The 20,440-nt window shown below is 40.1% G+C and overlaps 1 protein-coding gene across 3 annotated transcripts in view; it reads left to right on the forward strand.

Moving 5' to 3' along the window:
- Positions 1-20,440, forward strand: part of LOC124166581 (ribosomal protein S6 kinase alpha-5) — a 656,640-nt gene that overhangs the window by 577,681 nt on the left and 58,519 nt on the right. The gene's annotated exons all lie outside the window — the stretch shown is intronic.

Genomic DNA, 20,440 nt, shown 5'->3' on the forward strand with positions numbered 1-20,440 from the left:
CCACAGTTTATTTTAATGTATTAACGAGTGATGACCTCAAATTTCACCAAATAGTAAGCATTGACCCTTATGGGATTGTCAATGTTTTGGTCAAAGTGGGCGTGGCTCGTCCTACCCAAGCACCCCCATTCTGTCCACACTTCGCTCCACGCTCGAAAACAGCCTTGCCCCCTCCCCAGATATTTTATAACCTCCATGCTTTATAGTCAGGCGTGATTCCTGGGAAAATCAAATTTGAAGATTTGTTATTTTGAAAATATGAACATTTTCGGGTCAATCACAATTGAGGACCTTAAAAGGCAAGGAAGATAAGTGCATTTTTTAGATATTTGCAGATTGTGATTGGTGGGGTACACATTACATTACATTTGTTGTAACAAAGAGATACATGATGCACAAAGGTTAAGAAAAGACTTAGCTGTTTCACAAAATAAAATATATTTGCGACCGGTTTCGATACAGCGTATCATCATCTGGCCAGGTGTCGAAACCGGTCGCAAATATATTTTATTTTGTGAAACAGCGAAGTCTTTTCTTAACCTTTGTGCATCATGAAGGAGTTTCACCATGTTACGCCAACCACAATCGCATTTATAAAGAGATACATGTAAATCACTGAATCTATCTATATGTATATGCTTATCAGTAATTCATTTGTGTCCCTTTACCACAACAGTATTGTGCATCTCACCAACAATTATCTATACTTATCCCCAAAAATAAAAAATTGCATTTATCCCCCTTGGCTTCTAGCGTTCTCAATTATCAGAAGCAGCTTTATGTGCATGACCATTCCATTTTTAAGCATAAAATAACCAGTAGTTCATTTCTATCATTAGTACAGAGGACAATGCGCAGCTATAAATCGGTTGACTAGACGCTTGTTTACTAGAGTTTGGAGTGCATGAAGTTTGCTCTGATAAATACAGCGAGCTCTTTCCCCTATAGTTTACCCCTTTTACAGAAAGTCCACGAGCGATCCCTCAAAATTCCGGACAGGGGTCTCCCCGCTCCGCAAGGGGCAATAGGTAGAGGGGAAGGGTTAAAAAAGGGGGTTCAGAGAGAGACAAGAGGGGTGCTCCCTGAAAATCCCTGACCAATGGAAGTGTGTATCCTTTTTTTTCCTCGTAAATGCTTAAAAAACTGTATTGATCCGGTCGACTCCATAACGCGCCGCTTCCAACAAGTTTTGAGCTTCTGCGTCGAGGCGGCAGTCGGATCGAGACGGCCACAGACGTGCTTAACATTCATTCCTTTCCTGCTCCCAAAAATCAACCGTTTTTTAGACGCGTTCTCATGCGGCGAAACGTTGGGAAAATATTTTGATATATTTAATTTTCTAAATAATAAGCTCTCCCATACCCTAAAACTTTCATTCCTTATTTGCGGAAAGTAGATTGGAACGATTTATCCGAGGAGTATATATTAGTGCCCTTTCTAATTAATCCACTGATTTTTATGACGAGTCTGAAAAAAATTAATTATGATGGCCTTTTTTGTGCTTAGCATTTTATAAAATATATAATACTTTCAATTTCAATTTAGGTACTGTAGTTTATTTTTGGGATTTTCGAACAATTTTTCAATTGTGAATTTTTAATTGTTCTTTCGAGGGACAATGCCATATTTATTATATATTTCGTTTATTATATTAATAGTATATATTTATATCTATTATCATATATTTCGGTAGAAATCGGGTGGAAAACAAGAATGTGTGGTTTGTGCTGACGATATATTGATGACAGATAAAAATATGGCCCCGCTGTGAAACAATTGTCAGTACTGAAGGATCAATAAAGCATTATTTTAATTTTTTTCCAGTTCAAAATTCTCTGAGTGTAGTCGTTGGCATTGATAGGGTAAAATTTCAAAAGTAACTTCCGGGTGTATGCCGCGTAATATATCGGTTTTTGCCCCGACGATTCGTGACCGACTGCTCCATTCTTCAAGGAAATGGTGTTCCATTCCCTTGAAGAAGTCACCCACCAGCCACCAATCCCTTGAAGAAGCGACCAGCAGTCGGTCACGAAATGTCGGGGCAAAATCCGATTCACTACGCGGAATACACTCGTATGTCACTTTTTAGCCATTATAAGCCGCGAAAGCTTTAATCAAGAAAAGGGTATAATGTATATTTTTACTAATGTTGTCCTATAATGCATGTTTTAGAATCGAACCCTATCGCTCCAGAGATTCAAGTGCCTAAGCTTATTGGGAGAAGAAGTGAGGGAGCGAGTTTCAACTTGTGAGGGAGTCGAAGTGGGAATGCGGTTGCAAAACTGCGTTTCTTCGATTGGGGGGAGCCATTTGAAAATGTGATGAAGCTGTAGTTTCCAGCGCAATCCCTTCCCGCCTTCGCGTAGTCCTTGGCATTTGCGCGATTATTATTTTTTTCTCTCGTTTGGCAACGACTGTACCGCTGCGTCGTCGGTTTTTTTTTATACGGATGAAGTCGAGCGTAACTCGGTGTTCGCATTTTTGACTCCGACGTCTCGATTTTCACACGTGACCAACGTCAATTGTACCGACGCAACTTCGATTGAGTCAGCGAAATACGCCGGAGGAGTTGACGACATGTCTTCCCTTGCTATTCTGGAACCCAGTGATCCTAGAGCTAGAAGAAAATCCGCCTTATCTATTTTCACCGATATTTTAAAGGCAATGCGAACTCTGAATATTGCGATCCCTTGTCAAAAATTTATGGAAGGAATATTTTCAACGTTTCAGACCTCGGTGCTTCCACTATTACTTTTCTCTGTTCTTTTGCCTTCTTTATTGTCGACTACCAGCTTGTACTTAAACTGTTGGATCGATATATATAATTGTAAATTAACCAAGACATTCAAGATGATCTGATTTCTCGAGCTCTTTTTTTTTATGAAATGCATCAGCATTACAGTCGTATATTTTGATAACGTTCTATTTAGGTTTGGAGAAATAAAGTCATTTATTTGATGCTATATTTTTCTAATAGTGCCGGGAAATGAAATTGGCACTGCTAAAGAAAACTGGTAATGCTCATGCCGCTAATTTTTTCACTCATGATCGGATGGGAGTAATTTGCAGCGACACTTAAAATATGAAATATTCGGTAATGTTTATTCTTACAGAAGGACGAGTGATGGTATAATTCTATATCCTCACGAAGTTCGTTCAATATTGCAGCTCTGCCTGCTTTTCTGTTCCTACTCCCTTGCAGTATATAAATTAAACCGGTATATTAAAAATATGAATTTCGCAATGCGAAATAGACGCTTGCTAGTGCACGAGCGTAGCCGAAAGAGCTTTCAAGAGTGCGGCCGAAAATTTACGCGCGGAAACAGCGGACGACTAAAGTGGCGTCGTGGAATGGTATTCGGGGTGCCTGAGGCGACGAACAACTCGTGCAATTGCGGAACACTCTGCGGGATTGTTTTTAAAAAACAATTGAGTGTGATGCAAGCGTCTTAGCGCGAGAGAAGGTGACAAAAAGGGTAAGAGGATAAGGTTGGGTGTCACTTGAAAGATACCTAGGAGGGAGAAAGCTTCATAGTTCTTCTGATGAGATCATAGGTTCGAGCCTGGTTGCTGAACGTAGGATTCTCGATTCATATCCCGGGGGAACCTTACGAACAAGCGTAAAAAAATGCTCGAAGTGCCTCATTCCAAAGCCGGGCACAATTATGCCGCATCAAGCTGGTCGCAATGAATATTCCGTTTCGTAAAACACAGGTGACACAGGGGAAGGAACTTGCCCCCTACCCTGAAGGTGTGATAATTATTTTTCCTATGGTTTTGTTTGGGGTGAGCTCTAACCTTACCTTTTCCTATATGCCTTCGATTTGAGTCTCCGTATGAATTTTATAAAGGAAAGATAGGTATTTATAGTAACATTACGTGTTCGCCACTCGTAGAATCATTGGGTGAATACATTCTCGGTATAAAAAAGCTCATCTATCAGAGCTTCTAAAGCTTAAAAAGCTTAATGCATTCTATCGAGTCCTAGATATAGATAAATGTCTATGTTAACTATCCAACGTTGTGCCTACGACTAGGCGTATACTCCTCTAATTGAAATCATGTTCCACTCTTCTCATCTCTGGCGCCCGCTCCCAAATGGATTAGCGAATGCAAAATTCGGTCGTAACGGCTGGAAATATGGCGGCACATAAAGGCGGGACATGACATTTTTCCGAGTCAGATAAGTCGCTTTAGCCTTGTATCGCATGACCCAGCGTCGTCCATACCGTGAAAACGTACAGTGAGGGGGAGGGGAGGAGAAAATGGTCTTTATTTGTTGAGAGGGAGGCTAAAAAGTAAGGCACATACTTCAAAACTGCAGCGAGGAATTCAGTTTTGCGTGTGTTTTGCCATTTTTTCAACCGTTTTATTTTTATTTTTTATGGCTTTCAGGGCGAGGAAGCGGATTAAAAGAAATGAATGTCCTCTATCGTCCCCCCCTCTCATTCCAAAGCCGGCCCTATTTATGCCGCATCACGCTGGTCGCAATTAATATTCCGTTTCGTAAAATAGTCCGCTCTGTTTTCCTCCTTCATTTTAAGCCCCTGTTCGCGACTTCCGTTGTGGTGTCTTTTTTTTTGTTAAGATTTATTTGGCGTTTGGCGGTGCCGTTGTGTAGTGGAGGTACTGGGCCAGTGTAAATTTGAGTGGCGAGGAGATTTTTAGGCACTTGACCGTTCATTGGAGTGCAATGGAGAGAATTATTCCTGGCTTTCTACAGCCACCGTTGCTATGTTTTCCTATTTTATTTGTTGAAATTGGCCGTAATAAAAGCTTGATTATGGGTAAATATGAGTACGAGTGGTGATCTCCGCGCATCCTTGGAAATAGTCGTATTTAGCTCTTCGGCGAAAATGCCGACAACCTGAAGGGTTTGATCTAGAACCAAAATATTTTTATTGTGCTTCATCCATCTACCGATTCGATAGATGGATTTTTCTTCCTCATAGGTAAATCCACTAGGATTGGTAGAATATTAATTGCGTTTCGCTTGGTTTCGCTGTTAGTTAGTAGGGCCCGCCTGCCTTTGTGACGGTGCGGGATTCCTCGTCCCTTCCCTTCCTTCCCTATCCCCTCCCCGGAGGCATCGTCGGGCTCTCATCGCGGCGGCGCCTCCTTCCTTGTTCCTTCCCGTCCTTCCCCTTCTGGGTGCAGAGGAGAAAAGCTAGCGCTTACAGTCCCTGCCCCAGGAGTGTATCCCCGCGAGCCCGCCCTAGGGTTTCGTTTCCATTGTGCTTCATCCGGTGTGATAACAATGATAAGGACGAAATCGTTTCCTCAAACAAAAATAAAAATGACTTTATTCTGATCAAACCTAAGCATAAACCAGTTTTCTCTCGTGCTTTTCCTGGCGTATAACATAATTGAAGGCTACTTGGGTCTCCCTCTTAAGTTATTTTTGACATGATGCCGACGTTTCGGTAACCGAGTCGTCTCACATCTTCAAGGCTAATCTTCTAACCCTAGATCTAAGCTAGGAGGCTAAGAGTCTAGAAATCTCGGATATTAGGTCAATTCCTTAAAATATAGCAAATCTCCGATTACCTGAATAAGATTGGAGTGGAATGTTATTCGAACAATCATGGGGTAATATGATAGCTCAATGAACTAAAGGTTTTCTTTCAAGAGTAGTACAGTTTATATGTGATGTTTCCAATTTGACAAAATTAAATTTTTCTTAAGTTTATATTCATTCATGCAGCACGCGAATCCCTACCTAAAGATGGAGTATCACCTCCGCCCGACCAATATTTTTGGTGTAGTTCTTCTCGCTTTAAACTTATGATATCATCTTGAAATATATATTTGGGTTAATAGTGTTAACATTAATCAACATTTTCCTTTATCTCTTGATTGAAAATTCACCGCAGAATTTAGCAGGTGTACATTTTCTATATTAGGGGCACAGGTAAATGTGACCGAGGACAACCTCTAGAAAGCATGAAAATTTCAAGGTGATAGCATAATTTTAATTAATTGAGCCGTTTATTTTGAAAGTGGCCTAACTCCATTCTTACTTAACTAACATGCTAATAAGATAACGCTTATTATCCACTTAATAAATGCCACTATTTTAACAGGAACTATAAATTTAACACCCTTAGATACGCTTAATCAGTATGACTCATTAGTATCCTATACGAATATCGTTAAATTCATTGAAGCCCTTAAACCCTTAAATATCACGATTTGAAGATAAATGGAGTTAGGCCACTTTCAAAATAAACGGCTCAATTAACCGTCACGAAAAAAGACAAAATACGCCCGCTTCGGGTGGGAGTGTTGTGTCGTCTTAACGTATTGGAATCCCGTATTTAAGGGAATCATGTACGCGTGGCAGGATTTGAATCGTCGAACGCTCAAAGCGTGGCTTTGCCGCTGCCGAAATCGAACCGCGGCGATGCGTTTTACGTGCACAGTCGGCAGTCGCGAGTCTTCTTCGGATCCTGCCGCTTGGGAAAATCGCGGTCCCCGCTTCACATCTCCTCTCTCGTTTTCGTCCCAGCCGCTATTCTTCTTGCCGCTTCACCGTGTTTCCTTTGAAGTGGGTAACTGACGTCTCGATCTGCGGCATCCGATCTGTGCTCAGAATGCATTTTGAGCGCATTGAGATCCCGCACGAACTCAATGCAAAAGGAATCGCCAAATAAAATGACGACGTTTTTAAGGTTTTTTATGTTATTATTTTTTTTATTTATTCCCGCCTCAATTTTCCACCCCACAACCTACCGTTAATCCCAGAGATTCTGAGAGAAGTTTCTGTGTCTGGGAATCCGTGTGTTACACGGAAAGGGAAGAATTGAACCGTGAAATCGAGACGCTATCATCTTGTTAGTCTTAGGGGTTAGTCTTAGTAGTTAGTCTTGATATTTACGTACTTTCAAGCAATAATAATAATGTATATTTACTCCATAACTGTGTACATTATTTTTAATTACAAATAACTCGGAGCTTAGGGCAGCCTCAATGGTACAAGCACCTTCTTCGAGACTGCCTTCCGTAAAAAATATAAGTATGCCATAGCTGGTGTTGTTGTACAGCAACTGAAGTTTTTCGAACTTATATATGTACACAAATAAGGACCATTTCATTTATTTCATTTTGTGCGCAAAGAGAGAATACACACTACGTTCTTTTTTCAAGTTTCGCGAAATAAATAGGATAGCTACTCGAAAGTTGTTCAATTAATTCTCCATTGGGGATCATAAAATAAAGTGCTAATTTACCCCATGGCATTAGCAAGCAGTTAAAGCATGAATAGATCCAACGAGCCTTGTTCGGTTTTACCTATCTCTTTTTTTGTGTTTATGCGAGTCAAAAATCATGAGCAAATCAATTTTTAAGTCGCAGGTTGTGTTTAAATATCAGGTATTTCGCACCGTGCAGTAAAGGATAAAAAATGGTACGGAACTTTCGATTACGGCATGATTTCTTGGCGTGAAAAATTACAGTACGTTTTCTTCTCGACCTCCTGATTCAAATGTCAATCAAAATATCGAATAGGTCGTCAGTTAGGGTGATTATAACATGATTCTTTGAAAACATTCCGTAGTTTATCAAATTAAATCTTCAGGGCTACATCGAAAGAACAATAGGAGGGTGCAACACATACATCTCACGGCCTTTTTTTACGAAATTGATACAATTTTAAGAGGTGTAATTACCTTAGAGCATGATACATGGTGCATCATTGTTGATACTTCATATTGGGATGAATGCTGCAACACTCATAGTAAGTGGAATAAATACAATTACCTACTAAGAGTAAGAATGCGTAACAAGAAAATGATATTCCTATTTTTCATTAAATTTTCTGAATTTTCGAATTTTACGACGCTGACGAAGTACTCTGTTTCTTCCATTGTTGCCGATCGCCCTTGGCTCTAAGAAGGTCGGCTCTTTTCTCGATAGTTCAGCAAATTAATCTCACTTTATAGATGTCTTCGTGAGTCGGCAGGAAATTGGATCATTCAAGGCTATTTAGCACTTAAAAGCTTCCTTCCATCGTTCGAATAAAACATGTTGGATGGCGCTCATGAGGAATTTATACGCCGCCATTGAGCGATATCTGGGATATCAGATATGTTGTTAGTTGGATGCAAATAGATCGTTGTGACGACTGTGCTCCATGATTGAAGGTCCTTGCTGAACAGGTCATGGACGACGCGCGGTTCGGTTTTATGTGAATATTTCGACACATTCTCGTTTGATTTTTCTGGGAAGTTGTTTTCTTAAAAATATTCTTTTATGATTAATTAAAAAAGACGTCATACAGTTTTGACATATGCGTCTCCTTTTCTAAAAATGTCCCGCTTTTCTTGACCCTGTTTATATTACTTGTTCTCTTTACCCCGCTACCTCAACTATTCAAGATCGTTCTCTTTATGAGGGAGTTACAATTACCCATCTTCAATGTCCTTTCTCTTCCAAAGCATTGCTCTTCTCGTCAATGTCACTTCTAACAATATCGGTCTCTCCTTTGAAATTCAAGAGTTAAAAAATCTTCCCAGAAGCCTTTATCAAGAGCATTCATTTTCAATCGCTAGGCAACCGACCAAAGATGGTCCATTGTAACGAAATGGATTAATAAAAACGCTACCAATAATTGGTAAATGAATTCTGTCATTTGTTAAATAGAATAGCTAGCAATGGAAGAGGTAAGAAATAAATTATCAGCAGAATACCAATAAATAAGAATTTTCAAAGTCATGTGCCATAGATAAAATAGTGTAAATGCGAATCTAGGGAAATTTTTAATGGCTTCAAAAAATGTATCCGTAAGTCTCAATTAAATTTAGTTCGCGATCTTCAGATTGGCAGGCGAGGACAGTACTGGGCCGCCACCGAATTCGCCATTCGTAGTGGAGTCATTAATGGCTTTGATTCTCAGTCTTTAGCCTTCCAGCGCGACTATGAGCTCTCGGCTGAGGAGCAAGGAAAGAAACAAGCAGCTGGCGACTTGCTCACGGCTGTAGGCTGCAAGGCAAACGGACTAACCCCCCACCCCCCTCCGCCCCTCCCCTGAAGGTCAACGAACCCCCACCTCCTCGTGGGGATGTATTTCCGCCTTCCGCTTCGCCGTTGTTCCGCACCGGTTTCCATGGAGGGGAAACAATTTTATACGCCGCGCGTCGCGTACGTTACGTCCCCCGTCCGGTTTCTGTGCACTGTGAAGTCGCACGGCATCCCGCGCGCATGCGCACTCGTCGCCGCTTATAAACGCCAGATAGGCATCCGCGCCGCGTCTACGATCCGACATAGATCCACCCGCCCCTCCCTTCATTATCTCCCCTGAGCAGCAAGGGGGGGGAGGGAGGGGGAGGGTCTGGTCTCCCACATCAGTTAGTGGTGGGACGACACGATGTATATAATCTCTCGCTATCCTCTGCCAGACCCTTTTAGAAGTGAGCGTTCATTGTGTTCTGTCCAATTCTATGCTGTGTTTTCAAGCCCAAAAAAGTGCCTTTTGGTAAATGTGAGCAATGGAGGAATGATTTGAGGCGTTGCCGGTGAATTTTAAGTCCGTTTTACTCGGGGCGAGTCATCGTAACATATTTTGGAACTTATGATGTGCATGTGGGGATCCTATTGCATGCTGCATGCCGGCGATTTTTATTTATTTATTACCATCTTCCCCGTAAACAGCACTTTCAGGCTTTTACAACGGAGGATTACGGAGGAGGACAACACAAACATCCATGCTCTGGATAGGGACCACCTACCCAGGCGGGATTCAAACCCACGACCTACGGTTTGGCAGGCGAGGACTTTACCCCACCGCCACCGAGGCCGGCAAATTGATTGATTGATTGAATACCCCTGCCAAACTCCCTATAGGTGGCTCGCAGGGCATATTGTAGATGTAGCTTGCGCAATTTGACGTGTGTACGAAGGCGCAGTCAAAACTGCGTCGTGTAATGCGATGAATTGTTGGGACGCGTGCGAGATGGCAAAATAGCCCCTGCCCTAATTCCGAGCTCACGTTCTCGCAATTTCAACATTTTTTTCAGTGCTAATCTGCGCTATGACGAGACCCGTGTAAAACGGCGTTTCTGGAGGTAAACTTCTTGGGCTCCCTTCCTAGTCGAAAGATTTATCTTCGACATTTTGATGGTCAGTAAATGGTCCCTCGATTTCGATTTCGGTCGCTCATTTATTTAAAATCAGTCTATTTTCTATGGTCGCTCGGCTGCTAATGTCTGTCTTTACGAGGACCGTCGTTGGTTATCGTTTTGCATAATGTTTTCCCAGCAAACATTTCGGCAGAAAGCCAACCCATTTTTCATACAAGTAAGTAAATTCCTTGGGTTGCCATCTGAGTCAAAATAGTTATCTCCGACTTGTTTCGGAGGCTTAGGTACCCCTTGTTTGCTGAACGGGATAAATTTCGCAAACGTGCCGAAGATAACTCCTTAGACTCGGAGGGGGAGGCGAGGATTTTATCTGCGTGAGTATAAGATATATAGCGAGAAAATTTATATGCTCGAAAATGGGCATGTTGAACCTAATTTTTTCGAAAGAAACTCCCACACTTAAAGCGTCTCTTCGACGACAGTAACTAACTTATTGGAGCGCGGAATAATGAATGGGAAATTAGTTATTAAACAAGCAGAGAATAAGATGATTATGCCTCAATTGCGGTGCCTTCGGTTTGTTTTTTCCCGATTTATTTTAATATTATCAAGCTGATTTGACGTGTGTAACAGATATACGCACTCTTACCTCGCACTGGCATAATCCAACCCATGCAGCCTCTTATTCGACCTGTCCCAATATACCCTCCCACCAGCCAATGCCAATGGAACCCAACCCGCCCCAACGTAGCCCTACCCTCCGAAGCACGATGCAACCCCCTAAAAATGATCTGCTTGCCACGCCATCTACTTTGGGATGGCCATTCATTACCTCTTCCCGAAAATTCCCGACACAAATGCACATTCACATGACAAAAACCTTGTAAATAAGCCTGGGGAAGCGCAAAATGGTGGGTTGATAAATGCCGCTTTGTTTAATGATATCAGATAAAATGCAGCCTCGAATGCTAATGAAACCTCTGAGATAAAAATTGCCACTACACACCCTATTCACATTGCCCTACTTTTATCGCAATTTACCTAAGGCAACTAAACCTCAACTTAAGACTTTAAACTTCGACCCATAATTGGTCGAACGACGTCGTGCATTGGCACGATAGAAAAATACTTCCGCTGTAAAGCACTACGAACTATACTACTATATATAAATATTGATAATTTGAGTTTTAAGAACATGCGTCTAATCTTCTACGGGTAATAGGGTTAATACGCAAGTATCACAAAGCCTTATAGCCGTGAAAAAAATAGGTGCGGTCGTAGCCACTTTTTTTTTTTCGAGTAAAGAAATAGCTGTGCTCTTGAAGATGATCCTGGAGGCCTTGGCGTTGGTTCTTCGGACTTCCTGAATCTCGCCTTTATTTGTCTGCCATACGCTTCGGATAATAGCGTCGAATGCAGACATTCTCTCTGCGGACTGTCTCAGGTTATCCTTGGGACGGAAGTGTGGTATATCTATTTCCGTTTCCCACCGTTTCGTAACTTGTCGTGAGGAAAGACCACGTGTTTCAACTGCTTCGCTTTTAATATCCGTGCGACTCGTATTTTTATGTGGCTCTTTTTTTTTTGACAGTATTGCTGCTCCTATAGTGAAATGTAGCCATCGGAGCGGAAGTCTCTATCTCGAAGGAACCAAACGAGATTAGATTTTATTCTGACGTAGCTTGTAAGGTAGGGTTATAAACATGAATTCGTTTTCAAAATTAAATTTGTGAGAAGGTCATCGACTTTATAAGTTAGAAACTCTCTTTGATAAGGCACCTTAGAAAGGTGAAGGACCCACGATAATGCATGCCTTGCTATGTTCCTAACTATAGATAATTTCACATACCTTCATCACTCGCTCCGATGCGATGGTTAGGATTGTGAGCTTAAGGCCATGTATAAGTTTGTTTCCCTCTATCTTAATGAACAGGTTCATTTTGTCCCTGTCATATTCTGGGTCTAACTTGATCGAAAACGTCGGGGATGGTTTTAATTGCCATCGATTTGATGACGCCCTTTCGATACTTGACATCGATTAATTTATTTCAACGTTCATCGGTTCCCCAACTATGCATAGTCCCTCGAATTTCGATAGCCGCTCATTCATTTATAATCAGTCCATTTACTTTGGTCACTACTTTGCTATTGTCAATCTTCACGAGATTTGTTGTCGGTTATCGACCATGTTGACTATCGTTTTGCACTGTATTCTCAGTAAACACTCCCACATAAGTAAATTCACTAGTCACGTGTGTAAATAAACTAGGTCGACCATCCCTGAAAATGCATCAATCAGCCGTGAATGTGAGAAACATTATACGGTGAATCATAAGGTTAAAACCCTATAATACAATATCTTTTTTAGTTTGGCTTTCCTTGCTCCTCCGCGATTAATCTCCCCGGAGAAACCTGTTGTTGTGAGGAAGATTTTGCGAGGACATCTAAGAATACGCACCTTAAAATAGCATGCTTGGGGAAGGGCTGAGCCAACGTTATTCTTTGTCGGATATCTGGCAATGCGAGATACGTTATCGCCCCATATCTCTCTCTTTCTTCCCGTCCCGCCAAATCAATGGCCAGGTCAGGTCTGGATGGAAGCGCGCTCCTGCGGGGAAGCGAGGAGAAATGAGGATCAAGTTCTCAGCAGTGGCGACAATCAGAATAACGGCTTCTTTCGCTCGAATAAAATCAACTGATTTGGGCGTTACTTGCTGGAACGATGACATGGTGTTACTACCCACTACTGTTCCACAAACTTTTTATTATTAGATGTCAGCTAGTTTCGACGTCTATACCGTCATTGTCAACACTAACAGGGACTAACAGGACTCTGTTAGTCTTAATAATGACGGTATAGACGTCAAAACTAGTTGACAGCTAATAATAAAAAGTTTGTGGAACAGCACAGGGTTTTGTTTCATCATGAACTTTTTACTGAACTTTTGTTTCACCATAAATTTCCGTCATTTTCAAGACAAACAGGACACTGTTAATAAATGCTGACATATACACCGTTATTATATTATACCGTAACAGAGTTCTGTTAGTCTTGATAATGACGGTATAGACGTCGAAACTAATTGACAGCTAATAATAAAAAGTGTTTTTGGAACAGTACTGGGTTTTGTTTCACCATGAAAATTCTTTCACTCGGTTTTGATTGGCCTTCTAATCTGTTGAGAGACTATTTCACGTTTTTTTTTAATGAGAAAGGGAAATATATTCGTAGGAATAAGATTTGAGACACGTGTTTCGCCCCTCGCGAAAGATCATCGTTGTAAAGTTACCATCCTTTGAACATTGCAGAGTCAGACCTCAGAGGAAAAATGAAAAATCACTAAATGCTTATTACTAAGGAACCATGGCTTATAAAGCACTGGTTATTGTTTCATTTTGAATAAAATTTATTTATGCACATTATGGCATAACCTGCAAGTCATTTGAAGCAATAATAAACAAATAGGACTTGATTAAGCCATAAAAATGAGTAATTATTTAACAATTTATTACTAAAAAATGTCACCTTTTATTTTCTTTAAAATTTCTCAGTTGTTAGTTTAAATTTTCTGCTATCAATTTAAAAAATAAAAATATTAATATAACTTTATTTGTAGCTATAGTGGATCATTGCCGAAAATTGGATACTGCAACTGCGCATATGCTTGCCCGATATGGTGAAAGCGTGCATTGCACTTGCAGCAGATGACTCTCTTTTTATCTAACCTCAGCGAGTCCTACCTCGATTGTATCCTCGATTCCATCTGTTTGCCATTTCCTCGTTTGTTGTTTATTTCCCGGCAGAGCAATTCGCGTTAACCCGGTTATGGATTGCCCTAATCTCTTCCTATCGAGGGATACCTTCGCGGAAGGAATACTCGCTGCGTAAATAATTGTGAAATGGCAAGTGTTAATAGACATCGATCACTTATCGTGGCATCCACGGTCATTGTCATCTATTTGCTCGGGGTTTTATGGGTAAGGAGAATTATTTTCCGCTCAATATGATTTCGTTCATTGCGCAGTAGAAGTGATCCCCCGTAGATACAGGGAATGACGTTGTATTTTTTTATTGCGACGGAAGAATGGATCGTATGCTAATGCTGTGGAAAATGTGCATCAAAATTGTATTCCACTTCATTTTTATCTGCATTTCCCAATGCATATGATTACTCCCTTTATTTACAAATTTTCGAAAAAAAATGTGTTATCCATCACATTATACTTTTCATTGCTATTTTTCTCCTTACGAGTTATTGAGCCAGAGTAAAAAAGTGAATATTCCTTTAGAAATAAAGTGTTTTTATTGTACTTCCACCCGGAAACTGAATATTCGTAAATCTCTTGCTGATTTTTCTCATATAATCTCGTGCTTATCAATTGAATCTTTCAAGTTGTCAATTTTTTTTCGAAATCATAACAAAATTAATGAAATTTAATGCTATATTGTCGATGGGAATTTCGTAGCGGTCGGCTTGACACCCTGCTAAAAAGCTATCGATGAAAGCCACTCGAAAATGTTCATATATCGCGTCACGTGTCCGCCTTTTCGTGATCACTCAACCGTCTCGCTTATCAGTTAAATAAATACATGCATTTCCGCGCAGATGTCAATAAAATTGCGTGACTTCACGCGAATTTTCAATTTCTTATCCATAACCTATATATTATTATATACTAACTTATGTAAAACTTAATGTATGTTTCTGAATTTTATTATTTCTAACAGCGTGTGGTAGTATAATTTGTTAGTATGCGTGACGTTTTTTGGACCGTGTGGTGTGCTTCTGGAAATGCAATTGCATGTTGCATGCTGGTGATTGATCACCCCTGCCAAACACCCCAGAGGTGGCTCGCAGTTTATTATGTAGATCCCTCTGCTCTTCTCAGTCGCGGTGACGTCAAAATCCTGCGTACTCGAACGTATTAGAACTCGGGAGAAATTCCATAGCTGTTTGCTCTTTTAAATATCCTAAATCCATGAGTACCCAGATAAATTTGACGTAGACGATTATTATAACTCATAATAATTATGCATAATTATGTTAGAACTAAGCCTTAGTAATTAGCGGCTGGAGGTAAAAGAAAATCGCTTTTTTTTAGTGTATATCTTTACCCGAGCGGATTTTGTCATTCATGAACGAATTGCTTTGCTTAAAAACAATAGGAAAAGCCATTTTTTGTCACATTAGATCGCCTATAAAGAATGTTTGATATCAATACATCACGTAAACCTGTTAAGCCACATTTTTCCCCTCTGATTTTTGGATTAACGATCTACCAATTCTCCATTGTTCTTGTTTGTCTTATGTCTTGTATTCATAATTCCTTCTTTCCTCTGTCATCAGTTCTTATTGATATATTTACTCACTTTACTGCATTGTGTGAACAAATGAAGTTTTACAGATAATTTACTTCCTATTTCTGGTGCTCATATAGTCATCAATAGCTTCGCTATGGGCACTAACCCAATCAAAAATTCCCTACCTGAGGATATTTACTTGATCCACATCCCCTCGCAGGTGGCGTTTTAATTGCGGAAGAAGTTGTTCGTCTCCCTCTGGATGATAGACCTCGAACTAAGAGTCGCGTGGGACGTGAGGCAGTCGACCATTTTCCAGGCTAATGGGGAGTTGGGTCTTTTTCCTCAGGTGGGCGATGCCATCTCCGGTCATTCCCTTTCGTATTCGAGTTTAATGAACAGCTTCCTTGACCTTTCAGAGAGTCCAAGTGCCGGCGCACATATCCTGAAATGACGGCGCATGCAATCGCTTAAAGACCTTAACGTGATGAAATGGGTCACGCTTGGAGGTGCTCCCACCATTTTTTTATTGGGAAGCTCATAGACTCCTGTGCTCAAGATATCATAATGTATTCGATGAGGAATTGATTTCCTCCTTTCTTGGATTAGCAATTTTTTTCCTCGATTGTCGCGATTACAGATGGTAAACCTAGTGACGTAGCTTGAGAAGTCGGGGGTGCTAGAGTTGTAAAAAAGATCTCACTGTTAAAATGGATTGATCGATGTAAGTCGTACTGTAATGACCATTTTTACCCCTTGTCTAATCACCCCCTCATATGAAGTATTTGTTTTTTTTAAATCAAGTTACTAACTTTTTTAATTGAATATAATTATAGAATTATCTTTTAAAAGAATACAAAAAATTGCTCATTGCTTCCATCCTTTCTTTTTGTGCACATTTTTGTGACTCTTCACCTCCTTTCATGAGAGAGAAATCAAATAGATTCATGTTCTATTAGTATGATTCTTATTTAAAGCTATTCTCCAAATATATTTGCAAATATATAATTGAAGGGGCGAGAAACCAAGGTGTAAAATTGATTTTTTTAAACAGACTAAGGTAGAGAAATTGTTAGATTAAATACACAAAAACTTGGTTGCCAAGGGATGCGAGTGAGTCTTTGTTCTTTGCTAACATCGAGTGGAAAATCAATTGCACTAATAAATATCTAATTGATCTCGTTTGTTATCTATACCTAATTTCTGTACCTAACTCTGTGTAGAAAAAAGAAATCATTTACACCCCTTGGCTTCTCAGCCTCATACAAAGTATTTTTTTTTTTTGTAATCACAGTCACTAACTTTTTTAATCGAATAACATTATAGAACTATTTTTAAAAGTTCAACTGAAAGAACTGCTCATTACTACCGTTATTTCTTTTTATGCGTAGTTTTAAGATTCTTCGCATCTTCTTATGACGGAGAAATCAGATAGATTCATGAACGAAATTAAAAATATGTGATATGTATTTAACCATATCGCGTGAACCGTAGTGCGTGAAATATTTTTTTAGTTTTCCATCGGTTCATGTCCTTAATGGCGTTCCGAATTTGGATTCGAAATTAATCCTTAGGGCAAGCTGGAATAGATTCATTCATCCACCATCGTTTTATTGAATCAGTTTCATCGGCCAGGTTGTACGGATGTTATTTAAAATCAAATTTAGAAATTTACGACTTGATTTTGAAATATTTTTCGTTAGTTTTTGCCGTAGAATAATGCGAATTTACTGTGGAGTCCGCTTTTTCCTCCTGTTTTAATGTTTTTTTTCGGATCAAGGAAGCCAATGGGAAAGCGATACATTTCGGTAAACAGTGGTCCGATTCATAAAAATAGCCTCGCCTAATAAGAGAGTCTCTTCAACCCAACGGAAAAATATCACCCTTTTTTTCGACTCGGCTTATTTATCGTTCCCGAAGATAGATGGCAGTGTGTGTGCGTGCTTGAAAATGCGTTTTCTTCCGATCGATGAGGTATCCCTTTCCCCAATTCGGACGTTCGTCAATTTGTCCTCATCCGTGGGAGTCCGTACGTAAAAAGGAATTTAAGCATACCGGATTCGCAGTTGTAAACGCAATAAATTCTCATGTTCGAATGATTTTCTCGTTGGATAATATTTTTCGTCCATCTCTCGCCGGATTTGTTCACAGATATCGAATAGAATCGATTTATGAATTTTTAGGAAGTCAAGTGTGGATGAGAACAGATGTTTTGAAATTAAGGGAACTACTTTGCGAGAATGTTTCTCTACGGGAGCGAGGTTTGGACCCTGGCAGGTGCAGTGTAGTCGAGTGTGGAAGTTTTCGAAACAAGGGCGTATCGAGGATCAAAACTAAAGGGGGGGGGGGTAAGCCATGGTTGTTCAAGTTGTAGGCAAGATTTAAGCATGGAAAAGGTGGACGAAATCAACATTTTAAGGAAACTGTAACAGCTCTTTATTCGTTTTTCAAATTATTTTCTTGAAAAAGTATTATTTTCCTTAAAGACATTTGCGATTTTTGCTTCTAGGGGGGGGGACAGCTCTTGGGTACACCCATGATTCGAAATGTGTTACTACCGAATAATGATAGGAGAGCTGCGTCAAACCAATCTTAGGATTGTTGACTTAAGATGATGATGACTTTGCAAGAAATTAATGTTGTTCCCCCGTTAGTTCGCGATAAATATGATTAAGTTCAATCTTAAGTTTTCTGTATTTTAAAAAAGATACTTGTTGGTGATATAGGAATTAAAAAGTATAATCACGTTATTCCGCAGAAATAGTTCGTGAAAAATCTGTTCAGAATGTTCCCATGGTATTTCTTGAAATCTAGAGCTGATGATCTTAATATCATTTTCGTCGCAACAAAATTTGCATCAAAAGAATATAGATGTTGAAATTTTAGTTGGTAGTGAGCTACCATCGTGGTCAGGAAAAGAAATGGGGAAGGAAATTTGGTGAGAAATAATTTGTGGTCATAACTGGAGGAGAAAGTGATAATCGAATATTTTAGCCTTTTAAAATAATTAAATAAAACTAAATTCTGTATTAATGCGTGCTTTTAGGAAATAATTAGCAGCTGAAGTTAATTGTTCATCTTATAATTTTTTCCACGTCAACTTCGTGAAAAAAGAACTCGGTCTCAAATAAGTTCTCGGCTTATTTTATTCTCATTGTCATAGTTTAGTGATTGCTTGCATCGGAGACGTTGAAGACTCATTTTCAATTTCACAAATAACATTCAAAACGTTGAATTATCAACGTAAGGGATACCCTCATTTCCGATTGTATCTTTTTGAAAACAATTGGAATATGTTGACCATCCTGGAGAGCGTTCATTAATTTTCATCATTTCCAATGCCACCGTTCAGCGCCATTATCCCGGAGTTTCCTTTGTGCATCACGCTTGGTGATATTGCAACGTTAATTATGCATCATCGCATTAACTCGCGCCTCTTTAAAGAGAGAGAGAGGGAGAATACCATTTTAGACTTAATTTTCCCGTGGCGTATCTGTTTCGCTTCGCAAGCCGCGTGGTGCCGCTGTCAGCGTCGCTGAAAGAAAAGTACCTGCTCTTTTTTTTCATTTGTGCACTCAATCCTTTAAGGGGAGAATCGTTTGGGTTCTCTACACGCTGGCTTTGGAGGGACCTTTGGCTTTGGAGGGGAGGGTTTTAGAGCAAGGGGGGTGGGGTTGTTTTTGGTGTTGTGGAGGGGATGATGGCGTTAGGGTATAAGCCGCTAGAAATCGATAATTGCACCGACGGTGGCTCGCGGACTTCGGAAAGGCAGATATTGTTCCCGTGCGGGCATACCACATGCAAACATACGCCAACATTCGCTCAATTGTTTTGCGGAGATACCAGCGTTGACATTTGCCGGGACTAGAGTTTTGTTTCTAGCGCCGAGGTCAGCATAGGCTATAAGGACAAAAAATACCTTCAATACCCCTCGCGGTGATGGTTTTATGGTACTGATTAGACTATAAACTGGCATGGGGAGCCTTTGAGGTGATCACCACCTATAAAAGAGAACCCATTATGCTAGAAAACAATATATATACCAATTCGATTCTCGTTTTGTGAATAGATGGAGTATACTTTTGTGCAATATAACCTCATCTATTTCTTCTTTCTGGGTATGAACAGAGGTTACCTTGTGTTAGCCCTTAAATCCATTTTTCTGATCCTTGAACAGAGTTCCAAAACATGCTTACAAACATACTTCTGTGTGTCATTACCTCTTCCATCTCTTCTCTCTATGTATGTACACAGGTTACTTTGCTATGCTGGATAATTTTATTATCCTGGCTCCTGAACAGGGTTCCAAAACATGCTTACAAATCAGATAATGATTTACTACATATGAGCTATTCATCGCGCTCCAAGACTCTTAACTCACCATTAATACTCAGGGCTATCCTAAAATTATTGAGGATGTAAGATTTTCCTGGTGAATGGGACACATGAGCGTATCCCGTGCTTCAAATTAGGTGTTATCTAATTACAAAAAATATATATTTAAAGTCTACTATCGTTATGGAAATAGTCGCCATAATATCTAATAAATTGATACGCTCTGTACGTCCCTAAAAATAAATTTCACGGAACGAGTAAAGTTTGGTATCTTCAGAATTGATGTAATCATATTGAAGCTGGGATGATTAAATTATGAATCGGGAAGGACTGAGTAGCAATAGTCAATTTGAGCAGAACTAACTTGCAACCCTCGGGAAGTGTTTGACGAATCATTTTAGCTGGTCGCCTTAGACGTAGCTGAATTAGCGGCGACACTTAATCCGTACGTGAGGGCTTCGTAATCTTAGGAACTTAATCGATTCAGAAAATAGGAGGGTCGAGTTTGAGGCTCGGATTTACGTGAGCTTGACGACGGAATCGTTCACCGCTCCGATAGCATCTGGGCCGTGCATCCATATTAACGAGGAGCTCGCATGCTTATTCCCTCGGCTCGCTGTTTATTTGCACCTCGGTTGCGACACTCGAGGGAGGTTGAAGATCCTTCGCAGCCGGTCGCAGTCCGTCTCGCAATCAGTCAATGCTCCAAGGTGTTGGTGAGTTGGCG

Source organism: Ischnura elegans, chromosome 10, assembly GCF_921293095.1.
Source record: "Ischnura elegans chromosome 10, ioIscEleg1.1, whole genome shotgun sequence".
Classification (NCBI taxonomy): Eukaryota; Metazoa; Arthropoda; class Insecta; order Odonata; family Coenagrionidae; genus Ischnura; species Ischnura elegans.